Raw genomic sequence first — 22,012 nt, 5'->3', positions numbered from 1 at the left:
CCACAAGTCACCCCATTTTGGATTCCTCTAGGTGTCTAGTTTTTAAAACTGTTAAGGTTTGCTAGATTTCCCAGGTGCTGGCTGAGCTAGAGGCCAAAATCCAGAGCTAGGCACTTTGCAAAAATGAGCTTTGTTTTCTTTGTGAAAATATGATGTGTCCACGTGTTTTGAGGCATTTCCTGTCACGGGCGCTAGGCCTACCCCCACAAGTGAGGTACCATTTTCATCGGGAGACTTGGGGGAACGCTGGGTGGAAGGAAATGTGTAGCTCCTCTCTGATTCCAGAACTTTCTGTCACAGAAATGAGAGGAAAAAGTGTTTTTTTGGCCAAATTGTGAGTTTTGCAAAGGATTCTGGTTAACAGAACCTGGTCAGAGCCCCACAAGTCACCCCATCTTGTATTCCCCGAGGTTTCTAATTTTGAAAAATGCACAGGTTTTCTAGGTTTCCCTTTGTGCCGGCTGAGCTAGAGGCCAATACCCATAGCTAGGCACTTTGCAAAAAACAGCTCTGTTTTCTTTCTGAAAATGTCATGTGTCCACGTTGTGTTTTGGGACATTTCCTGTTGCGGGCGCTAGGCCTACCCCCACATGTGAGATACTATTTTTATCGGGAGACTTGGGGGAATGCTGGGTGGAAGGAAATTTGTGGCTCCTCTCTGATTCCAGAGCTTTCTGTCACCAAAATGAGAGGAAAAGGTGTTTTTTGGCCAAATATTGAGGTTTTCAAAGGATTCTGGGTAACAGAACCTGGTCAGAGCCCCACAAGTCACCCCATCTTGGATTCCTCTAGGTGTCTAGTTTTCAAAACTGTACATGTTTGCTAGGTTTCCCTAGGTGCCGGCTGAGCTAGAGGCCAAAATCCACAGCTAGGCACTTTGCAACAAAGAGCTCTGTTTTCTTTGTGAAAATGTACTGTGTCCATATTGTGTTTTTGGGCATATTTTGTCGCGGGCACTAGGCCTACCCCCACAAGTGAGGTACCATTTTTATCTGCAGACTTGGGGGAACGCTGGGTAGAAAGAAATTTGTGTCTCCTCTCTGATTCCAGAACTTTGTGTCACCGAAATGAGAGGAAAAAGTGTTTTTCTGGCCAAATTGTGAGGTTTGCAAAGGATTCTTGGTAACAGAACCTGGTCAGAGCCCCACAAGTCACCCCATCTTGGATTCCTCTAGGTGTCTAGTTTTTAAAACTGTTCAGGTTTGCTAGGTTTCCCAGGTGCTGGCTGAGCTAGAGTCCAAAATCCAGAGCTAGGCACTTTGCAAAAAAGAGCTTTGTTTTCTTTGTGAAAATATGATGTGTCCACGTGTTTTGAGGCATTTCCTGTCGCGGGCGCTAGGCCTACCCCCACAAGTGAAATACTATTTTTATCGGGAGACTTGGGGGAATGCTGGGTGGAAGGAAATTTGTGGCTCCTCTCTGATTCCAGAGCTTTCTGTCACCGAAATGAGAGAAAAAGGTGTTTTTTGGCCAAATATTGAGGTTTCCAAAGGATTCTGGGTAACAGAACCTGGTCAGAGCCCTACAAGTCACCCCATCTTGGATTCCTCTAGGCGTCTAGTTTTTAAAACTGTACATGTTTGCTAGGCTTCCCTAGGTGCCGGCTGAGCTAGAGGCCAAAATCCACAGCTAGGCACTTTGCAAAAAAGAGCTCTGTTTTCTTTGTGAAAATGTACTGTGTCCATATTGTGTTTTTGGGCATATCCTGTTGCGGGCACTAGGCCTACCCCCACAAGTGAGGTACCATTTTTATATGCCGACTTGGGGGAACGCTGGGTAGAAAGAAATTTGTGTCTCCTCTCTGATTCCAGAACTTTGTGCACCGAAATGAGAGGAAAAAGGGTTTTTCTGGCCAAAATGTGAGATTTGCAAAGGATTCTGGGTAACAGAACCAAGTCAGAGCCCCACAAGTCACCCCATCTTGGATTCCTCTAGGTGTCCAGTTTTCAGAACTGCACAGGTTTGCTAGGTTTTCCTAGGTGCCGGCTGAGCTAGAGGTCAAAATCCACAGCTAGGCACTTTGCAAAAAACAGCTCTGCTCTCATTGTTAAAATGTACTGTGTCCATATTGTGTTTTGGGGCATTATCTGTCACGGGCGCTAGGCCTACCCCCACAAGTGAGGTACCATTTTTATCGGGAGACTTGGGGGAACGCTGGGTGGAAGGAAGTTAGTGTCTCTTCTCTGATTCCAGAACTTTATGTCACCGAAATGAGAGGAAAAAGTGTTTTTTTGGACAACTTTTGAGGTTTGCAAAGGATTCTGGGTAACAGAACCTAGTCAGAGCCCCACCAGTCACCCCAACTTGGATTCCAGTAGGTGTTTAGTTTTTAAAAATGCACTGGTTTGCTAGGTTTTCCTAGGTGCCGGCTGAGCTAGAGGCCAAAATCCACAGCTAGGCACTTTGCAAAAACAGCTCTGTTCTCATTGTTAAAATGTACTGTGTCCATATTGTGTTTTGGGGCATTATCTGTCACGGGCGCTAGGCCTAACCCCACAAGTGAGGTACCATTTTTATCGGGAGACTTGGGGGAACGCTAGGTGGAAGGAAATTTGTGGCTCCTCTCTGATTCCAGAACTTTCTGTCACCGAAATGAGAGGAAAAAGTGTTTTTCTGGCCAAATTGTGAGGTTTGCAAAGGATTCTGGGTAACAGAACCTGGTCAGAGCCCCACAAGTCACCCCATCATGGATTCCCCGAGGTGTCTAATTTTGAAAAATGCACAGGTTTTCTAGGTTTCCCTAGGTGCCGGCTGAGCTAGAGGCCAAAACCCATAGCTAGGCACTTTGCAAAAAACAGCTCTGTTTTCTTTGTGAAAATGTGATGTGTCCACATTGTGTTTTCTGACATCTCCTGTTGCGGGCGCTAGGCCTACCTCCACAAGTGAGATACTATTTTTCTCGGGAGACTTGGGGGAATGCTGGATGGAAGGAAATTTGTGGCTCCTCTCTGATTCCATAGCTATCTGTCACCGAAGTGAGAGGAAAAAGTGTTTTTCTGGCCAAAGTGTGAGGTTTGCAAAGGATTCTGGGTAACAGAACCTGGTCAGAGCCCCACAAGTCACCCCATCATGGATTCCCCGAGGTGTCTAATTTAGAAAAATGCACAGGTTTTCTAGGTTTCCCTTTGTGCCCGCTGTGCTAGAGGCCAAAACCCATAGCTAGGCACTTTGCAAAAAACAGCTGTTTTCTTTGTGAAAATGTGATGTGTCCACATTGTGTTTTCGGACATCTTCTGTTGCGGGCGCTAGGCCTACCCCCACAAGTGAGATACTATTTTTCTCGGGAGACTTGGGGGAATGCTGGATGGAAGGAAATTTGTGGCTCCTCTCTGATTCCAGAGCTTTCTGTCACCGAAGTGAGAGGAAAAAGTGTTTTTTGGCCAAATATTGAGGTTTCGAAAGGATTCTGGGTAACAGAACCTGGTCAGAGCCCCACAAGTCACCCCATCTTGGATTCCTCTAGGTGTCTAGTTTTTAAAACTGTGCAGGTTTGCTAGATTTCCCTAGGTGCCGGCTGAGCTAGAGGCCAAAACCCATAGCTAGGCACTTTGCAAAATACAGCTCTGTTTTCTTTGTGAAAATGTGATGTGTCCACGTTGTGTTTTGGGACATTTCCTGTTGCGGGCGCTAGGCCTACCCCCACAAGTGAGATACTGTTTTTATCGGGAGACTTGGGGGAATGCTGGGTGGAAGGAAATTTGTGGCTCCTCTCTGATTCCAGAGCTTTCTGTCACCGAAATGAGTGGAAAAGGTGTTTTTTGGATACATTTTGAGGTTTCCAAAGGATTCTGGGTAACAGAACCTGGTCAGAGCCCCACAAGTCACCCCATCTTGGATTCCTCTAGGTGTCTAGTTTTTAAAACTGTACATGTTTGCAAGGTTTCCCTAGGTGCTGGCTGGGCTAGAGGCCAAAATCCACAGCTAGGCACTTTGCAAAAAAGAGCTCTGTTTTCTTTGTGAAAATGTACTGTGTCCATATTGTGTTTTTGGGCATATCCTGCCGCGGGCACTAGGCCTACCCCCACAAGTGAGGTACCATTTTTATCTGCAGACTTGGGGGAACGCTGGGTAGAAAGAAATTTGTGTCTCCTCTCTGATTCCAGAACTTTGTGTCACTGAAATGAGAGGAAATCGTGTTTTTCTGGCCAAATTGTGAGGTTTGCAAAGGATTCTTGGTAACAGAACCTGGTCAGAGCCCCACAAGTCACCACATCTTGGATTCCTCTAGGTGTCTAGTTTTTAAAACTGTTCAGGTTTGCTAGGTTTCCCAGGTGCTGGCTGAGCTAGAGGCCAAAATCCAGAGCTAGGCACTTTGCAAAAAAGAGCTCTGTTTTCTTTGTGAAAATATGATGTGTCTACGTGTTTTGAGGCATTTCCTGTCGCGGGCGCTAGGCCTACCCCCACAAGTGAGGTACCATTTTTATCAGGAGACTTGGGGGAACGCTGGGTGGAAGGAAATGTGTAGCTCCTCTCTGATTCCAGAACTTTCTGTCACAGAAATGAGAGGAAAAAGTGTTTTTTTGGCCAAATTGTGAGATTTGCAAAGGATTCTGGGTAACAGAACCTAGTCAGAGCCCCAGAAGTCACCCCATCTTGGATTCCTCTAGGTGTCTAGTTTTCAGAACTGCACAGGTTTGCTAGGTTTTCCTAGGTGCCGGCTGAGCTAGAGGCCAAAATCCACAGCTAGGCAGTTTGCAAAAAACAGCTCTGTTCTCATTGTTAAAATGTACTGTGTCCATATTGTGTTTTGGGGCATTATCTGTCACGGGCGCTAGGCCTACCCCCACAAGTGATGTACCATTTTTATCGGGAGACTTGGGGGAACGCTGGGTGGAAGGAAATTAGTGTCTCTTCTCTGATTCCAGAACTTTATGTCACCGAAATGAGAGGAAAAAGTGTTTTTTTGGCCAACTTTTGAGGTTTGCAAAGGATTCTGGGTAACAGAACCTAGTCAGAGCCCCACAAGTCACCACATCTTGGATTCCACTAGGTGTTTAGTTTTTAAAAATGCACTGGTTTGCTAGGTATTCCTAGGTGCCGGCTGAGCTAGAGGCCAAAATCCACAGCTAGGCACTTTGCAAAAAACAGCTCTGTTCTCATTGTTAAAATGTACTGTGTCCATATTGTGTTTTGGGGCATTATCTGTCACGGGCGCTAGGCCTACCCCCACAAGTGAGATACTATTTTTATCGGGAGACTTGGGGGGATGCTGGGTGGAAGGAAATTTGTGGCTCCTTTCTGATTCCAGAACTTTCTGTCACCGAAATGAGAAGAAAGGGTGGTTTTTGGCCAAATATTGAGGTTTCCAAAGGATTCTGGGTAACAGAACCTGGCCAGAGCCCCACAAGTCACCCCATCTTGGATTCCCCTAGGTGTCTAGTTTTGAGGAATACACAGGTTTTCTAGGTTTCCCTAGGTGCCGGCTGAGCTAGAGTCCAAAATCCACAGCTAGGCACTTTGCAAAAAAGAGCTCTGTTTTCCTTGTGAAAATATGATGTTTCCATGTTGTATTTTGGGGCATTTCCTGTCGCGGGCGCTAGGCCTACCCCCACAACTGAGGTACCATTTTTATCGGCAGACTTGGGGGAACGCTAGGTGGAAGGAAATTTGTGGCTCCTCTCTGATTCCAGAACTTTCTGTCACCGAAATGAGAGGAAAAAGTGTTTTTCTGGCCAAATTGTGAGGTTTGCAAAGGATTCTGGGTAACAGAACCTGGTCAGAGCCCCACAAGTCACCCCATCATGGATTCCCCGAGGTGTCTAATTTTGAAAAATGCACAGGTTTTCTAGGTTTCCCTTTGTGCCGGCTGAGCTAGAGGCCAAAACCCACAGCTAGGCACTTTGCAAAAAACAGCTCTGTTTTCTTCGTGAAAAAATCTGCTGTGTCCACATTGTGTTTTGGGGCATTTCCTGTCGCGTGCACTGGGCCTACCGCCGCAAGTGAGGTACCATTTTTATCGGGAGGCTTGGGGAAACACTGGGTGGAAGGAAATTTGTGACTCCTCTCTGATTCCAGAAGTTTCTGTCACCGAAATGAGAGGGAAAGGTGTTTTTTTAGCCACATTTTGAGGTTTGTAAAGGATTCTGGGTAACAAAACCTGTTTAGAGCCCCACAAGTCACCCTATCTTGGATACCCCTGGTGTCTAGTTTTGAAAAATGCACAGGCTTTCTAGGTTTCCCTAGGTGCCGGCTGAGCTAGAGGCCAAATCCCACAGCTAGGCACTTTGCAAAAAACAGCTCTCTTTTCTTTGTGAAAATGTACTGTGTCCATACTGTGTTTTGGGACATTTTCGGTTGCAGGCGCTAGGCCTACCCCCACAAGTGAGGTACCATTCTTCTTGGGGGACTTGGGGAAACGCTGAGTGGAAAGAAATTTGTGGCTCCTCTCTAAATCCTGAACTGTCACTGAAATGAGAGCAAAAGGTGTTTTTTTGGCCAAATATTGAAGTTTCCAAAGGATTATGGGTAACAGAACCTGGTCAGAGCCCCACAAGTCACCCCATCTTGGATTCCCCGAGGTGTCTAATTTGGGAAAATGCACAGGTTTTCTAGGTTTCCCTTGGTGCCGGCTATGCTAGAGGCCAAAACCCATAGCTAGGCACTTTGCAAAAAAGAGCTCGGTTTTCTTTGTGAAAATGTGATGTGTCCACGTTGTGTTTTGGCACATTTCCTGTTGTGGACGCTAGGCCTACCCCCACAAGTGAGATACTATTTTTATCGCGAGACTTGGGGGAATGCTGGATGGAAGGAAATTTGTGGCTCCTCTCTGATTCCAGAACTTTCTGTCACCGAAATGAGAGGAAAGGGTGGTTTTTGGCCAAATATTGAGGTTTCCAAAGGATTCTGGGTAACAGAACCTGGCCAGAGCCCCACAAGTCACCCCATCTTGGATTCCCCTAGGTGTCTAGTTTTGAGGAATACACAGGTTTTCTAGGTTTCCCTAGGTGCCGGCTGAGCTAGAGTCCAAAATCCACAGCTAGGCACTTTGCAAAAAAGAGCTCTGTTTTCCTTGTGAAAATATGATGTGTCCATGTTGTTTTTTGGGGCATTTCCTGTCGCGGGCGCTAGGCCTACCCCCACAACTGAGGTACCATTTTTATCGGCAGACTTGGGGGAACGCTAGGTGGAAGGAAATTTGTGGCTCCTCTCTGATTCCAGAACTTTCTGTCACCGAAATGAGAGGAAAAAGTGTTTTTCTGGCCAAATTGTGAGGTTTGCAAAGGATCCTGGGTAACAGAACCTGGTCAGAGCCCCACAAGTCACCCCATCTTGGATTCCTCTAGGTGTCTAGTTTTTAAAACTGTGCAGGTTTGCTACGTTTCCCTAGGTGCCGGCTGAGCTAGAGGCCAAAACCCATAGCTAGGCACTTTGCAAAAAACAGCTCTGTTTTCTTTGTGAAAATGTGATGTGTCCACGTTGTGGTTTGGGACATTTCCTGTTGTGGGCGCTAGACCTACCCCCACAAGTGAGATACTATTTTTATCCGGAGACTTGGGGGAATGCTGGGTGGAAGGAAATGTGTGGCTCCTCTCTGATTCCAGAGCTTTCTGTCACCGAAATGAGAGGAAAAGGTGTTTTTTGGCCAAATATTGAGGTTTCCAAAGGATTCTGAGTAACAGAACCTGGTCAGAGCCCCACAAGTCACCCCATCTTGAATTCCTCTAGGTGTCTAGTTTTTAACACTGTTCAGGTTTGCTAGGTTTCCCTAGGTGCCGGCTGAGCTAGAGGCCAAAATCCACAGCTAGGCACTTTGCAAAAAACAGCTCTGTTTTCTTTGTGAAAATGTACTGTGTCCATATTGTGTTTTCGGGCACATCCTGTTGCGGGCGCTAGGCCTACCCCCACAAGTGAGGTACCATTTTTATCTGCAGACTTGGGGGAACGCTGGGTAGAAACAAATTTGTGTCTCGTCTCTGATTCCAGAACTTTGTGTCACCGAAATGAGAGGAAAAAGTATTTTTCTGGCCAAATATTGAGGTTTCCAAAGGATTCTGAGTAACAGAACCTGGTCAGAGCCCCACAAGTCACCCCATCTTGGATTCCTCTAGGTGTCTAGTTTTTAAAACTGTTCAGGTTTGCTAGGTTTCCCAGGTGCTGGCTGAGCTAGAGGCCAAAATCCACAGCTAGGCAATTTGCAAAAAAGAGCTCTGTTTTCTTTGTGAAAATATGATGTGTCCACGTTGTGTTTTGGGGCATTTCCTGTCGCGGGTGCTAGGCCTACCCCCACAAGTGAGGGACTATTTTTATCGGGAGACTTGGGGGAACGCTGGGTGGAAGGAAATGTGTGGCTCCTCTCTGATTCCAGAACTTTCTGTCACAGACATGAGAGGAAAAAGTGTTTTTTTGGCCAAATTATGAGATTTGCAAAGGATTCTGGGTAACAGAACCTAGTCAGAGCCCCACAAGTCACCCCATCTTGGATTCCTCTAGGTGTCTAGTTATCTAACTGCACAGGTTTGCTAGGTTTCCCTAGGTGCCGGCTGAGTTAGAGGGCAAAATCAAGAGCTAGGCACTTTGCAAAAAACAGCTCAGTTTTCTTTGTGAAAAAATGTGCTGTGTCCACATTGTATTTTGGAGCATTTCCTGTCGCGGGCACTGGACCTACAGCCACAAGTGAGGTACCATTTTTATCGGGAGACTTGGGGAAATACTGGGTGGAAGGAAATTTGTGGCTCCTCTCTGATTCCAGAACTTTCTGTCACCGAAATGAGAGGAGAAAATGTTTTTTTGGCCAAATTTTGAGGTTTGTAAAGGATTCTGGGTAACAGAACCTGGTTAGAGCCCCACATGTCACCCTATCTTGGATTCTCCTAGGTGTCTAGTTTTCAAACATGCACAGGTTTGCTAGGTTTCCTTAGGTGCCGGCTGAGCTAGACGCCAACATCCACAGCTAGACACTTTTAAAAAAACATCTATTTTTTCTTTGTGAAAATGAGATGGTTTTCCACGTTGTGTTTTGGGGCATTTCCTGTTGCTGGAGCTAGGCCTACCCCCACAAGTGAGGTCCCATTTTTATTGGGAGACTTTGGGGAACGATGGGTGGAAGGAAATTAGTGGCTCTTCTCTGATTCCAGAACTTTATGTCACCGAAATGAGAGGAAAAAGTGTTTTTCTGGCTAACTTTTGAGGTTTGCAAAGGATTCTGGGTAAAAGATCCTAGTCAGAGCCCCACAAGTCACCCCATCTTGGATTCCACTAGGTGTTTAGTTTTTAAAAATGCACTGGTTTGCTAGGTTTTCTTAGGTGCCGGCTGAGCTAGAGGCCAAAATCCACAGCTAGGCACTTTGCAAAAAACAGCTCTGTTCTCGTTGTTAAAATGTACTGTGTCCATATTGTGTTTTGGGGCATTATCTGTCACGGGCGCTAGGCCTACCCCCACAAGTGAGGTACCATTTTTATCGGGAGACTTTGGGGAACGCTACGTGGAAGGAAATTCGTGGCTCCTCTCTGATTCCAGAACTTTCTGTCACCGAAATGAGAGGAAAAAGTGTTTTTTTGGCCAAATTGTGAGATTTGCAAAGGATTCTGGGTAACAGAACCTAGTCAGAGCCCCACAAGTCACCCCATCTTGGATTCCTCTAGGTGTCTAGTTATCTAACTGCACAGGTTTGCTAGGTTTCCCTAGGTGCCGGCTGAGCTAGAGGGCAAAATCCAGAGCTAGACACTTTGCAAAAAACAGCTCAATTTTCTTTGTGAAAAAATTTGCTGTGTCCACATTGTGTTCTGGGGCATTTCCTGTTGCGGGCACTGGGCCTACCGCCACAAGTGACGTACCATTTTCATCGGGAGACTTGGGGAAATACTGGGTGGAAGGAAATTAGTGTCTCTTCTCTGATTCCAGAACGTTATGTCACCGAAATGAGAGGAAAAAGTGTTTTTTTGGCCAACTTTTGAGGTTTGCAAAGGATTCTGGGTAACAGAACCTGGTCAGAGCCCTACAAGTCACCCCATCTTGGATTCCACTAGGTGCTTAGTTTTAAAAAATGCACTGGTTTGCTAGGTTTTCCTAGGTGCCGGCTGAGCCACAGGCCAAAATCCACAGCTAGGCACTTTGCAAAAAACAGCTCTGTTCTCATTGTTAAAATGTACTGTGTCCATATTGTGTTTTGGGGCATTATCTGTCACGGGCGCTAGGCCTACCCCCACAAGTGAAGTACCATTTTTATCGGGAGACTTGGGGGAACGCTACGTGGAAGGAAATTTGTGGCTCCTCTCTGATTCCAGAACGTTCTGTCACCGAAATGAAAGGAAAAAGTGTTTTTCTGGCCAAATTGTGAGGTTTGCAAGGGATTCTCGGTAACAGAACCTGGTCAGAGCCCCACAAGTCACCCCATCTTAAATTCCCCGAGGTGTCCAATTTTGAAAAATGCACAAGTTTTCTAGGTTTCCCTTTGTTCTGGCTGAGCTAGAGGCCAAAACCCATAGCTAGGCACTTTGCAAAAAACAGCTCTGTTTTCTTTGTGAAAATGTGATGTGTCCACATTGTGTTTTCGGACATTTCCTGTTGCTGGCGCTAGGCCTACCCCCACAAGTGAGATAATAATTTTCTCTGGAGACTTGGGGGAATGCTGGATGGAAGGAAATGTGTGGCTCCTCTCTGATTCCAGAGCTTTCTGTCACCGAAATGAGAGGAAAAAGTGTTTTTTGGCCAAATATTGAGGTTTCGAAAGGATTCTGGGTAACAGAACCTGGTCAGAGCCCGACAAGTCACCCCATCTTGGATTCCTCTAGGTGTCTAGTTTTTAAAACTGTGCAGGTTTGCTAGGTTTCCCTAGATGCAGGCTGAGCTAGAGGCCAAAACCCATAGCTAGGCACTTTGCAAAAAACAGCTCTGTTTTCTTTGTGAAAATGTGATGTGTCCACGTTGTGTTTTGGGACCTTTCCTGTTGCGGGCGCTAGGCCTACCCCCACAAGTCAGATACAATTTTTATCGGGAGTCTTGGGGGAACGCTAGGTGGAAGGAAATTTGTGGCTGCTCTCTGATTCCAGAACGTTCTGTCACCGAAATGAGAGGAAAAAGTGTTTTTCTGGCCAAATTGTGAGGTTTGCAAAGGATTCTGGGTAACAGAACCTGGTCAGAGCCCCACATGTCACCCTATATTGGATTCTCCTAGGTGTCTAGTTTTCAAAAATGCACAGGTTTGCTAGGTTTCCTTAGGTGCCGGCTGAGCTAGACGGCAACATCCACAGCTAGACACTTTTAAAAAAACAGCTCTATTCTCATTGTTAAAATGTACTGTGTCCATATTGTGTTTTGGGGCATTATCTGTCACAGGCGCTAGGCCTACCCCCACAAGTGAGGTACCATTTTTATCGGGAGACTTGGGGGAACGCTGGGTGGAAGGAAATTAGCGTCTCTTCTCTGATTCCAGAACTTTATGTCACCGAAATGAGAGGAAAAAGTGTTTTTTTGGCCAACTTTTGAGGTTTGCAAAGGATTCTGGGTAACAGAACCTAGTCAGAGCCCCACAAGTCACCCCATCTTGGATTCCACTAGGTGTTTAGTTTTTAAAAATGCACTGGTTTGCTAGGTTTTCCTAGGTGCCGGCTGAGCTAGAGGCCAAAATCCACAGCTAGGCACTTTGCAAAAAACAGCTCTGTTCTCGTTGTTAAAATGTACTGTGTCCATATTGTGTTTTGGGGCATTATCTGTCACGGGCGCTAGGCCTACCCCCACAAGTGAGGTACCATTTTTATCGGGAGACTTGGGGGAACGCTAGGTGGAAGGAAATTTGTGGCTCCTCTCTGATTCCAGAACGTTCTGTCACCGAAATGAGAGGAAAAAGTGTTTTTCGGGCCAAATTGTGAGGTTTGCAAAGGATTCTGGGTAACAGAACCTGGTCAGAGCCCCACATGTCACCCTATATTGGATTCTCCTAGGTGTCTAGTTTTCAAAAATGCACAGGTTTGCTAGGTTTCCTTAGGTGCCGGCTGAGCTAGACGGCAACATCCACAGCTAGACACTTTTAAAAAAACAGCTCTATTCTCATTGTTAAAATGTACTGTGTCCATATTGTGTTTTGGGGCATTATCTGTCACAGGCGCTAGGCCTACCCCCACAAGTGAGGTACCATTTTTATCGGGAGACTTGGGGGAACGCTGGGTGGAAGGAAATTAGCGTCTTTTCTCTGATTCCAGAACTTTATGTCACCGAAATGAGAGGAAAAAGTGTTTTTTTGGCCAACTTTTGAGGTTTGCAAAGGATTCTGGGTAACAGAACCTAGTCAGAGCCCCACAAGTCACCCCATCTTGGATTCCACTAGGTGTTTAGTTTTTAAAAATGCACTGGTTTGCTAGGTTTTCCTAGGTGCCGGCTGAGCTAGAGGCCAAAATCCACAGCTAGGCACTTTGCAAAAAACAGCTCTGTTCTCGTTGTTAAAATGTACTGTGTCCATATTGTGTTTTGGGGCATTATCTGTCACGGGCGCTAGGCCTACCCCCACAAGTGAGGTACCATTTTTATCGGGAGACTTGGGGGAACGCTAGGTGGAAGGAAATTTGTGGCTCCTCTCTGATTCCAGAACGTTCTGTCACCGAAATGAGAGGAAAAAGTGTTTTTCGGGCCAAATTGTGAGGTTTGCAAAGGATTCTGGGTAACAGAACCTGGTCAGAGCCCCACAAGTCACCCCATCTTGGATTCCCCGAAATGTCTAATTTTGAAAAATGCACAGGTTTTCTAGGTTTTCCTTTGTGCCGGCTGAGCTAGAGGCCAAAACCCATAGCTAGGCACTTTGCAACAAACAGCTGTTTTCTTTGTGAAAATGTGATGTGTCCACGTTGTGTTTTCGGACATTTCCTGTTGCGGGCGCTAGGCCTACACCCACAAGTGAGATACTATTTTTATCGGGAGACTTGGGGGAATGCTGGATGGAAGGGAATTTGTGGCTCCTCTCTGATTCCAGAGCTTTCTGTCACCGAAATGAGAGGAAAATGTGTTTTTTGGCTAAATATTGAGGTTTCCAAAGGAATCTGGGTAACAGAACCTGGTCAGAGCCCCACAAGTCACCCCATCTTGGATTCCTCTAGGTGTCTAGTTTTTAAAACTGTGCAGGTTTGCTAGGTTTCCCTAGGTGCCGGCTGAGCTAGAAGCCAAAACCCATAGCTAGGCACTTTGCAAAAAACAGCTCTGTTTTCTTTGTGAAAATGTGATGTGTCCACGTTGTGTTTTGGGACCTTTCCTGTTGCGGGCGCTAGACCTACCCCCACAAGTGAGATACTATTTTTATCGGGAGACTTGGGGGAATGCTGGGTGGAAGGAAATTTGTGGCTCCTTTCTGATTCCAGAGCTTTCTGTCACCGAAATGAGAGGAAAAGGTGTTTTTGACCAAATATTGAGGTTTCCAAAGGATTCTGAGTAACAGAACCTGGTCAGAGCCCCACAAGTCACCCCATCTTGAATTCCTCTAGGTGTCTAGTTTTTAAAACTGTTCAGGTTTGCTAGGTTTCCCTAGGTGCCGGCTGAGCTAGAGGCCAAAATCCACAGCTATACACTTTGCAAAAAACAGCTCTGTTTTCTTTGTGAAAATGTACTGTGTCCATATTGTGTTTTCGGGCATATCCTGTTGCGGGCGCTAGGCCTACCCCCACAAGTGAGGTACCATTTTTATCTGCAGACTTGGGGGAACGCTGGGTAGAAAGAAATTTGTGTCTCCTCTCTGATTCCAGAACTTTGTGTCACCGAAATGAGAGGAAAAAGTGTTTTTCTGGCCAAATTGTGAGGTTTGCAAAGGATTCTTGGTAACAGAACCTGATCAGAGCCCCACAAGTCACCCCATCATGGATTCCTCTAGGTGTCTAGTTTTTAAAACTGGTCAGGTTTGCTAGGTTTCCCAGGTGCTGGCTGAGCTAGAGGCCAAAATCCACAGCTAGGCACTTTGCAAAAAAGAGCTCTGTTTTCTTTGTGAAAATATGATGTGTCCACGTTGTGTTTTGGGGCATTTCCTGTCGCGGGCGCTAGGCCTACCCCCACAAGTGAGGGACTATTTTTATCGGGAGACTTGGGGGAACGCTGGGTGGAAGGAAATGTGTGGCTCCTCTCTGATTCCAGAACTTTCTGTCACAGAAATGAGAGGAAAAAGTGTTTTTGTTGGCCAAATTGTGATATTTGCAAAGGATTCTTGGTAACAGAACCTGATCAGAGCCCTACAAGTCACCCCATCATGGATTCCTCTAGGTGTCTAGTTTTTAAAAATGCACTGGTTTGCTAGGTTTTCCTAGGTGCCGGCTGAGCTAGAGGCCAGAATCCACAGCTAGGCACTTTGCAAAAAACAGCTCTGTTCTCGTTGTTAAAATGTACTGTGTCCATATTGTGTTTTGGGGCATTATCTGTCACGGGCGCTAGGCCTACCCCCACAAGTGAGGTACCATTTTTATCGGGAGACTTGGGGGAATGCTACGTGGAAGGAAATTCGTGGCTCCTCTCTGATTCCAGAACTTTCTGTCACCGAAATGAGAGGAAAAAGTGTTTTTTTGGCCAAATTGTGAGATTTGCAAAGGATTCTGGGTAACAGAACCTAGTCAGAGCCCCACAAGTCACCCCATCTTGGATTCCTCTAGGTGTCTAGTTATCTAACTGCACAGGATTGCTAGGTTTCCCTAGGTGCCGGCTGAGCTAGAGGGCAAAATCCAGAGCTAGGCACTTTGCAAAAAACAGCTCAGTTTTCTTTGTGAAAAAATTTGCTGTGTCCACATTGTGTTCTGGGGCATTTCCTGTTGCTGGCACTGGGCCTACCGCCACAAGTGAGGTACCATTTTAATCGGGAGACTTGGGGAAATACTGGGTGGAAGGAAATTTGTTGCTCCGCTCTGATTCCAGAACTTTCTGTCACCGAAATGAGAGGAAAAAGTGTTTTTTTGGCCAAATTTTGAGGTTTGTAAAGGATTCTGGGTAACAGAACCTGGTTAGAGGCCCACATGTCACCCTATATTGGATTCTCCTGGGTGTCTAGTTTTCAAAAATGCACAGGTTTGCTAGGTTTCCTTAGGTGCCGGCTGAGCTAGACGCCAACATCCACAGCTAGACACTTTTAAAAAAACAGCTCTGTTCTCATTGTTAAAATGTACTGTGTCCATATTGTGTTTTGGGGCATTATCTGTCACAGGCGCTAGGCCTACCCCCACAAGTGACGTACCATTTTTATCGGGAGACTTGGGGGAACGCTGGGTGGAAGGAAATTATTGTCTCTTCTCTGATTCCAGAACTTTATGTCACCGAAATGAGAGGAAAAAGTGTTTTTTTGGCCAACTTTTGAGGTTTGCAAAGGATTCTGGGTAACAGAACCTAGTCAGAGCCCCACAAGTCACCCCATCTTGGATTCCACTAGGTGTTTAGTTTTAAAAAATGCACTGGTTTGCTAGGTTTTCCTAGGTGCCGGCTGAGCTAGAGGCCAAAATCCACAGCTAGGCACTTTGCAAAAAACAGCTCTGTTCTCATTGTTAAAATGTCCTGTGTCCATATTGTGTTTTGGGGCATTATCTGTCACGGGCGCTAGGCCTACCCCCACAAGTGAGGTACCATTTTTATCTGGAGACTTCGGGGAACGCTACATGGAAGGAAATTTGTGGCTCCTCACTGATTCCAGAACGTTCTGTCACCGAAATGAAAGGAAAAAGTGTTTTCTGGCCAAATTGTGAGGTTTGCAAAGGATTCTGGGTAACAGAACCTGGTCAGAGCCCCACAAGTCACCCCATCTTGGATTCCCCAAAGTGTCTAATTTTGAAAAAAGCACAGGTTTTCTAGGTTTCCCTTTGTGCCGGCTGAGCTAGAGGCCAAAACCCATAGCTAGGCACTTTGCAACAAACAGCTGTTTTCTTTGTGAAAATGTGATGTGTCCACGTTGTGTTTTCGGACATTTCCTGTTGCGGGCGCTAGGCCTACCCCCACAAGTGAGATACTATTTTTCTCTGGAGACTTGGGGGAATGCTGGATGGAAGGAAATGTGTGGCTCCTCTCTGATTCCAGAGCTTTCTGTCACCGAAATGAGAGGAATAAGTGTTTTTTGGCCAAATATTGAGGTTTCGAAACGATTCTGGGTAACAGAACCTGGTCAGAGCCCGACAAGTCACCCCATCTTGGATTCCTCTAGGTGTCTAGTTTTTAAAACTGTGCAGGTTTGCTAGGTTTCCCTAGATGCAGGCTGATCTAGAGGCCAAAACCCATAGCTAGGCACTTTGCAAAAAACAGCTCTGTTTTCTTTGTGAAAATGTGATGTGTCCACGTTGTGTTTTGGGACCTTTCCTGTTGCGGGCGCTAGGCCTACCCCCACAAGTGAGATACTATTTTTATCGGGAGACTTGGGGGAATGCTGGGTGGAAGGAAATTTGTGGCTCCTCTCTGATTCCAGAGCTTTCTGTCACCGAAATCAGAGGAAAAGGTGTTTTTTGGATACATTTTGAGGTTTCCAAAGGATTCTGGGTAACAGAACCTGGTCAGAGCCCCACAAGTCACCCCATCTTGGATTCCACTAGGTGTTTAGTTTTTAAAAATGCACTGGTTTGCTAGGTTTTCCTAGGTGCCGGCTGAGCTAGAGGCCAAAATCCACAGCTAGGCACTTTGCAAAAAACAGCTCTGTTCCCGTTGTTAAAATGTACTGTGTCCATATTGTGTTTTGGGGCATTATCTGTCACGGGCGTTAGGCCTACCCCCACAAGTGACGTACCATTTTTATCTGGAGACTTGGGGGAACGCTAGGTGGAAGGAAATTTGTGGCTCCTCTCTGATTCCAGAACTTTCTGTCACCGAAATGAGAGGAAAAAGTGTTTTTCTGGCCAGATTGTGAGTTTTGCAAAGGATTCTGGGTAACAGAACCTGGTCAGAGCCCCACAAGTCACCCCATCTTGTATTCCCCGAGGTGTCTAATTTTGAAAAATGCACAGGTTTTCTAGGTTTCCCTTTGTGCCGGCTGAGCTAGAGGCCAAAACCCATAGCTAGGCACTTTGCAAAAAACAGCTATGTTTTCTTTGTGAATATGTGATGTGTCCACGTTGTGTTTTGGGACATTTCCTGTTGCGGGCGCTAGGCCTTCCCCCACAAGTGAGATACTATTTTTATCGGGAGACTTGGGGGAATGCTGGGTGGAAGGAAATTTGTGGCTCCTCTCTGATTCCAGAGCTTTCTGTCACCGAAATGAGAGGAAAAGGTTTTTTTTGACTAAATATTGAGGTTTCCAAAGGATTCTGGGTAACAGAACCTGGTCAGAGCCCCACAAGTCACCCCATTTTGGATTCCTCTAGGTGTCTAGTTATCTAACTGCACAGGTTTGCTAGGTTTCCCTAGGTGCCGGCTAAGCTAGAGGGCAAAATCCAGAGCTAGGCACTTTGCAAAAAACAGCTCAGTTTTCTTTGTGAAAAAATGTACTGTGTCCATATTGTGTTTTGGGGCATTATCTGTCACAGGCGCTAGGCCTACCCCCACAAGTGAGGTACCATTTTTATCGGGAGACTTGGGGGAACACTGGGTGGAAGGAAATTAGTGTCTCTTCTCTGATTCCAGAACTTTGTCACCGAAATGAGACGAAAAAGTGTTTTTTTGGCCAACTTTTGAGGTTTGCAAAGGATTCTGGGTAACAGAACCTAGTCAGAGCCCCACAAGTCACCCCATCTTGGATTCCACTAGGTGTTTAGTTTTTAAAAATGCACTGGTTTGCTAGGTTTTCCTAGGTGCCGGCTGAGCTAGAGGCCAAAATCCACAGCTAGGCACTTTGCAAAAAACAGCTCTGTTCTCATTGTTAAAATGTCCTGTGTCCATATTGTGTTTTGGGGCATTATCTGTCACGGGCGCTAGGCCTACCCCCACAAGTGAGGTACCATTTTTATCGGGAGACTTCGGGGAACGCTACATGGAAGGAAATTTGTGGCTCCTCACTGATTCCAGAACGTTCTGTCACCGAAATGAAAGGAAAAAGTGTTTTCTGGCCAAATTGTGAGGTTTGCAAAGGATTCTGGGTAACAGAACCTGGTCAGAGCCCCACAAGTCACCCCATCTTGGATTCCCCAAAGTGTCTAATTTTGAAAAAAGCACAGGTTTTCTAGGTTTCCCTTTGTGCCGGCTGAGCTAGAGGCCAAAACCCATAGCTAGGCACTTTGCAACAAACAGCTGTTTTCTTTGTGAAAATGTGATGTGTCCACGTTGTGTTTTCAGACATTTCCTGTTGCGGGCGCTAGGCCTACCCCCACAAGTGAGATACTATTTTTCTCTGGAGACTTGGGGGAATGCTGGATGGAAGGAAATGTGTGGCTCCTCTCTGATTCCAGAGCTTTCTGTCACCGAAATGAGAGGAATAAGTGTTTTTTGGCCAAATATTGAGGTTTCGAAACGATTCTGGGTAACAGAACCTGGTCAGAGCCCGACAAGTCACCCCATCTTGGATTCCTCTAGGTGTCTAGTTTTTAAAACTGTGCAGGTTTGCTAGGTTTCCCTAGATGCAGGCTGATCTAGAGGCCAAAACCCATAGCTAGGCACTTTGCAAAAAACAGCTCTGTTTTCTTTGTGAAAATGTGATGTGTCCACGTTGTGTTTTGGGACCTTTCCTGTTGCGGGCGCTAGGCCTACCCCCACAAGTGAGATACTATTTTTATCGGGAGACTTGGGGGAATGCTGGGTGGAAGGAAATTTGTGGCTCCTCTCTGATTCCAGAGCTTTCTGTCACCGAAATCAGAGGAAAAGGTGTTTTTTGGATACATTTTGAGGTTTCCAAAGGATTCTGGGTAACAGAACCTGGTCAGAGCCCCACAAGTCACCCCATCTTGGATTCCACTAGGTGTTTAGTTTTTAAAAATGCACTGGTTTGCTAGGTTTTCCTAGGTGCCGGCTGAGCTAGAGGCCAAAATCCACAGCTAGGCACTTTGCAAAAAACAGCTCTGTTCTCGTTGTTAAAATGTACTGTGTCCATATTGTGTTTTGGGGCATTATCTGTCACGGGCGTTAGGCCTACCCCCACAAGTGACGTACCATTTTTATCTGGAGACTTGGGGGAATGCTAGGTGGAAGGAAATTTGTGGCTCCTCTCTGATTCCAGAACTTTCTGTCACCGAAATGAGAGGAAAAAGTGTTTTTCTGGCCAGATTGTGAGTTTTGCAAAGGATTCTGGGTAACAGAACCTGGTCAGAGCCCCACAAGTCACCCCATCTTGTATTCCCCGAGGTGTCTAATTTTGAAAAATGCACAGGTTTTCTAGGTTTCCCTTTGTGCCGGCTGAGCTAGAGGCCAAAACCCATAGCTAGGCACTTTGCAAAAAACAGCTCAGTTTTCTTTGTGAAAAAATGTGCTGTGTCCACATTGTGTTTTGGAGCATTTCCTGTCGCGGGCACTGGACCTACAGCCACAAGTGAGGTACCATTTTTATCGGGAGACTTGGGGAAATACTGGGTGGAAGGAAATTTGTGGCTCCTCTCTGATTCCAGAACTTTCTGTCACCGAAATGAGAGGAGAAAATGTTTTTTTGGCCAATTTTTGAGCTTTGTAAAGGATTCTGGGTAACAGAACCTGGTTAGAGGCCCACATGTCACCCTATCTTGGATTCTCCTAGGTGTCTAGTTTTCAAAAATGCACAGGTTTGCTAGGTTTCCTTAGGTGCCGGCTGAGCCAGACGCCAACATCCACAGCTAGACACTTTTAAAAAAACAGCTCTTTTTTCTTTGTGAAAATGAGATGGTTCCAAGTTGTGTTTTGGGGCATTTCCTGTTGCTGGAGCTAGGCCTACCCCCACAAGTGAGGTACCATTTTTATCGGGAGACTGTGGGGAACGCTGGGTGGAAGGAAATTAGTGGTTCTTCTCTGATTCCAGAACTTTATGTCACCGAAATGAGAGGAAAAAGAGTTTTTCTGGCCAACTTTTGAGGTTTGCAAAGGATTCTGGGTAACAGAACCTAGTCAGAGCCCCACAAGTCACCCCATCTTGGATTCCACTAGGTGTTTAGTTTTTAAAAATGCACTAGTTTGCTAGGTTTTCCTAGGTGCCGGCTGAGCTAGAGGCCAAAATCCACAGCTAGGTACTTTTAAAAAAACAGCTCTGTTCTCATTGTTAAAATGTACTGTGTCCATATTGTGTTTTGGGGCATTATCTGTCACAGGCGCTAGGCCTACCCCCACAAGTGAGGTACCATTTTTATCGGGAGACTTGGGGGAACGCTGGGTGGAAGGAAATTAGTGTCTCTTCTCTGATTCCAGAACTTTATGTCACCGAAATGAGAGGAAAAAGTGTTTTTTTGGCCAACTTTTGAGGTTTGCAAAGGATTCTGGGTAACAGAACCTAGTCAGAGCCCCACAAGTCACCCCATCTTGGATTCCACTAGGTGTTTAGTTTTAAAAAATGCACTGGTTTGCTAGGTTTTCCTAGGTGCCGGCTGAGCTAGAGGCCAAAATCCACAGCTAGGCACTTTGCAAAAAACAGCTCTGTTCTCATTGTTAAAATGTCCTGTGTCCATATTGTGTTTTGGGGCATTATCTGTCACGGGCGCTAGGCCTACCCCCACAAGTGAGGTACCATTTTTATCGGGAGACTTCGGGGAACGCTACATGGAAGGAAATTTGTGGCTCCTCACTGATTCCAGAACGTTCTGTCACCGAAATGAAAGGAAAAAGTGTTTTCTGGCCAAATTGTGAGGTTTGCAAAGGATTCTGGGTAACAGAACCTGGTCAGAGCCCCACAAGTCACCCCATCTTGGATTCCCCAAAGTGTCTAATTTTGAAAAAAGCACAGGTTTTCTAGGTTTCCCTTTGTGCCGGCTGAGCTAGAGGCCAAAACCCATAGCTAGACACTTTGCAACAAACAGCTGTTTTCTTTGTGAAAATGTGATGTGTCCACGTTGTGTTTTCGGACATTTCCTGTTGCGGGCGCTAGGCCTACCCCCACAAGTGAGATACTATTTTTCTCTGGAGACTTGGGGGAATGCTGGATGGAAGGAAATGTGTGGCTCCTCTCTGATTCCAGAGCTTTCTGTCACCGAAATGAGAGGAATAAGTGTTTTTTGGCCAAATATTGAGGTTTCGAAACGATTCTGGGTAACAGAACCTGGTCAGAGCCCGACAAGTCACCCCATCTTGGATTCCTCTAGGTGTCTAGTTTTTAAAACTGTGCAGGCTTGCTAGGTTTCCCTAGATGCAGGCTGATCTAGAGGCCAAAACCCATAGCTAGGCACTTTGCAAAAAACAGCTCTGTTTTCTTTGTGAAAATGTGATGTGTCCACGTTGTGTTTTGGGACCTTTCCTGTTGCGGGCGCTAGGCCTACCCCCACAAGTGAGATACTATTTTTATCGGGAGACTTGGGGGAATGCTGGGTGGAAGGAAATTTGTGGTTCCTCTCTGATTCCAGAACTTTCTGTCACCGAAATGAGAGGAAAAAGTGTTTTTCTGGCCAGATTGTGAGTTTTGCAAAGGATTCTGGGTAACAGAACCTGGTCAGAGCCCCACAAGTCACCCCATCTTGTATTCCCCGAGGTGTCTAATTTTGAAAAATGCACAGGTTTTCTAGGTTTCCCTTTGTGCCGGCTGAGCTAGAGGCCAAAACCCATAGCTAGGCACTTTGCAAAAAACAGCTCTGTTTTCTTTGTGAATATGTGATGTGTCCACGTTGTGTTTTGGGACATTTCCTGTTGCGGGCGCTAGGCCTACCCCCACAAGTGAGATTCTATTTTTATCGGGAGACTTGGGGGAATGCTGGGTGGAAGGAAATTTGTGGCTCCTCTCTGATTCCAGAGCTTTCTGTCACCGAAATGAGAGGAAAAGGGTTTTTTTGACTAAATATTGAGGTTTCCAAAGGATTCTGGGTAACAGAACCTGGTCAGAGCCCCACAAGTCACCCCATTTTGGATTCCTCTAGGTGTCTAGTTATCTAACTGCACAGGTTTGCTAGGTTTCCCTAGGTGCCGGCTAAGCTAGAGGGCAAAATCCAGAGCTAGGCACTTTGCAAAAAACAGCTGAGTTTTCTTTGTGAAAAAATGTGCTGTGTCCACATTGTGTTTTGGAGCATTTCCTGTCGCGGGCACTGGACCTACAGCCACAAGTGAGCTACC

At 46.0% G+C, this 22,012-nt stretch overlaps 1 protein-coding gene across 10 annotated transcripts in view; it reads left to right on the top strand.

Annotated features, from left to right (window-relative positions):
- Window positions 1–22,012, top strand: part of LOC138297861 (uncharacterized) — a 1,048,787-nt gene that overhangs the window by 533,945 nt on the left and 492,830 nt on the right. The gene's annotated exons all lie outside the window — the stretch shown is intronic.

The sequence above is a fragment of the Pleurodeles waltl genome, chromosome 1_2, assembly GCF_031143425.1.
Source record: "Pleurodeles waltl isolate 20211129_DDA chromosome 1_2, aPleWal1.hap1.20221129, whole genome shotgun sequence".
Taxonomy (NCBI): Eukaryota; Metazoa; Chordata; class Amphibia; order Caudata; family Salamandridae; genus Pleurodeles; species Pleurodeles waltl.
This window is presented reverse-complemented; position numbering and strand designations above follow the sequence as displayed.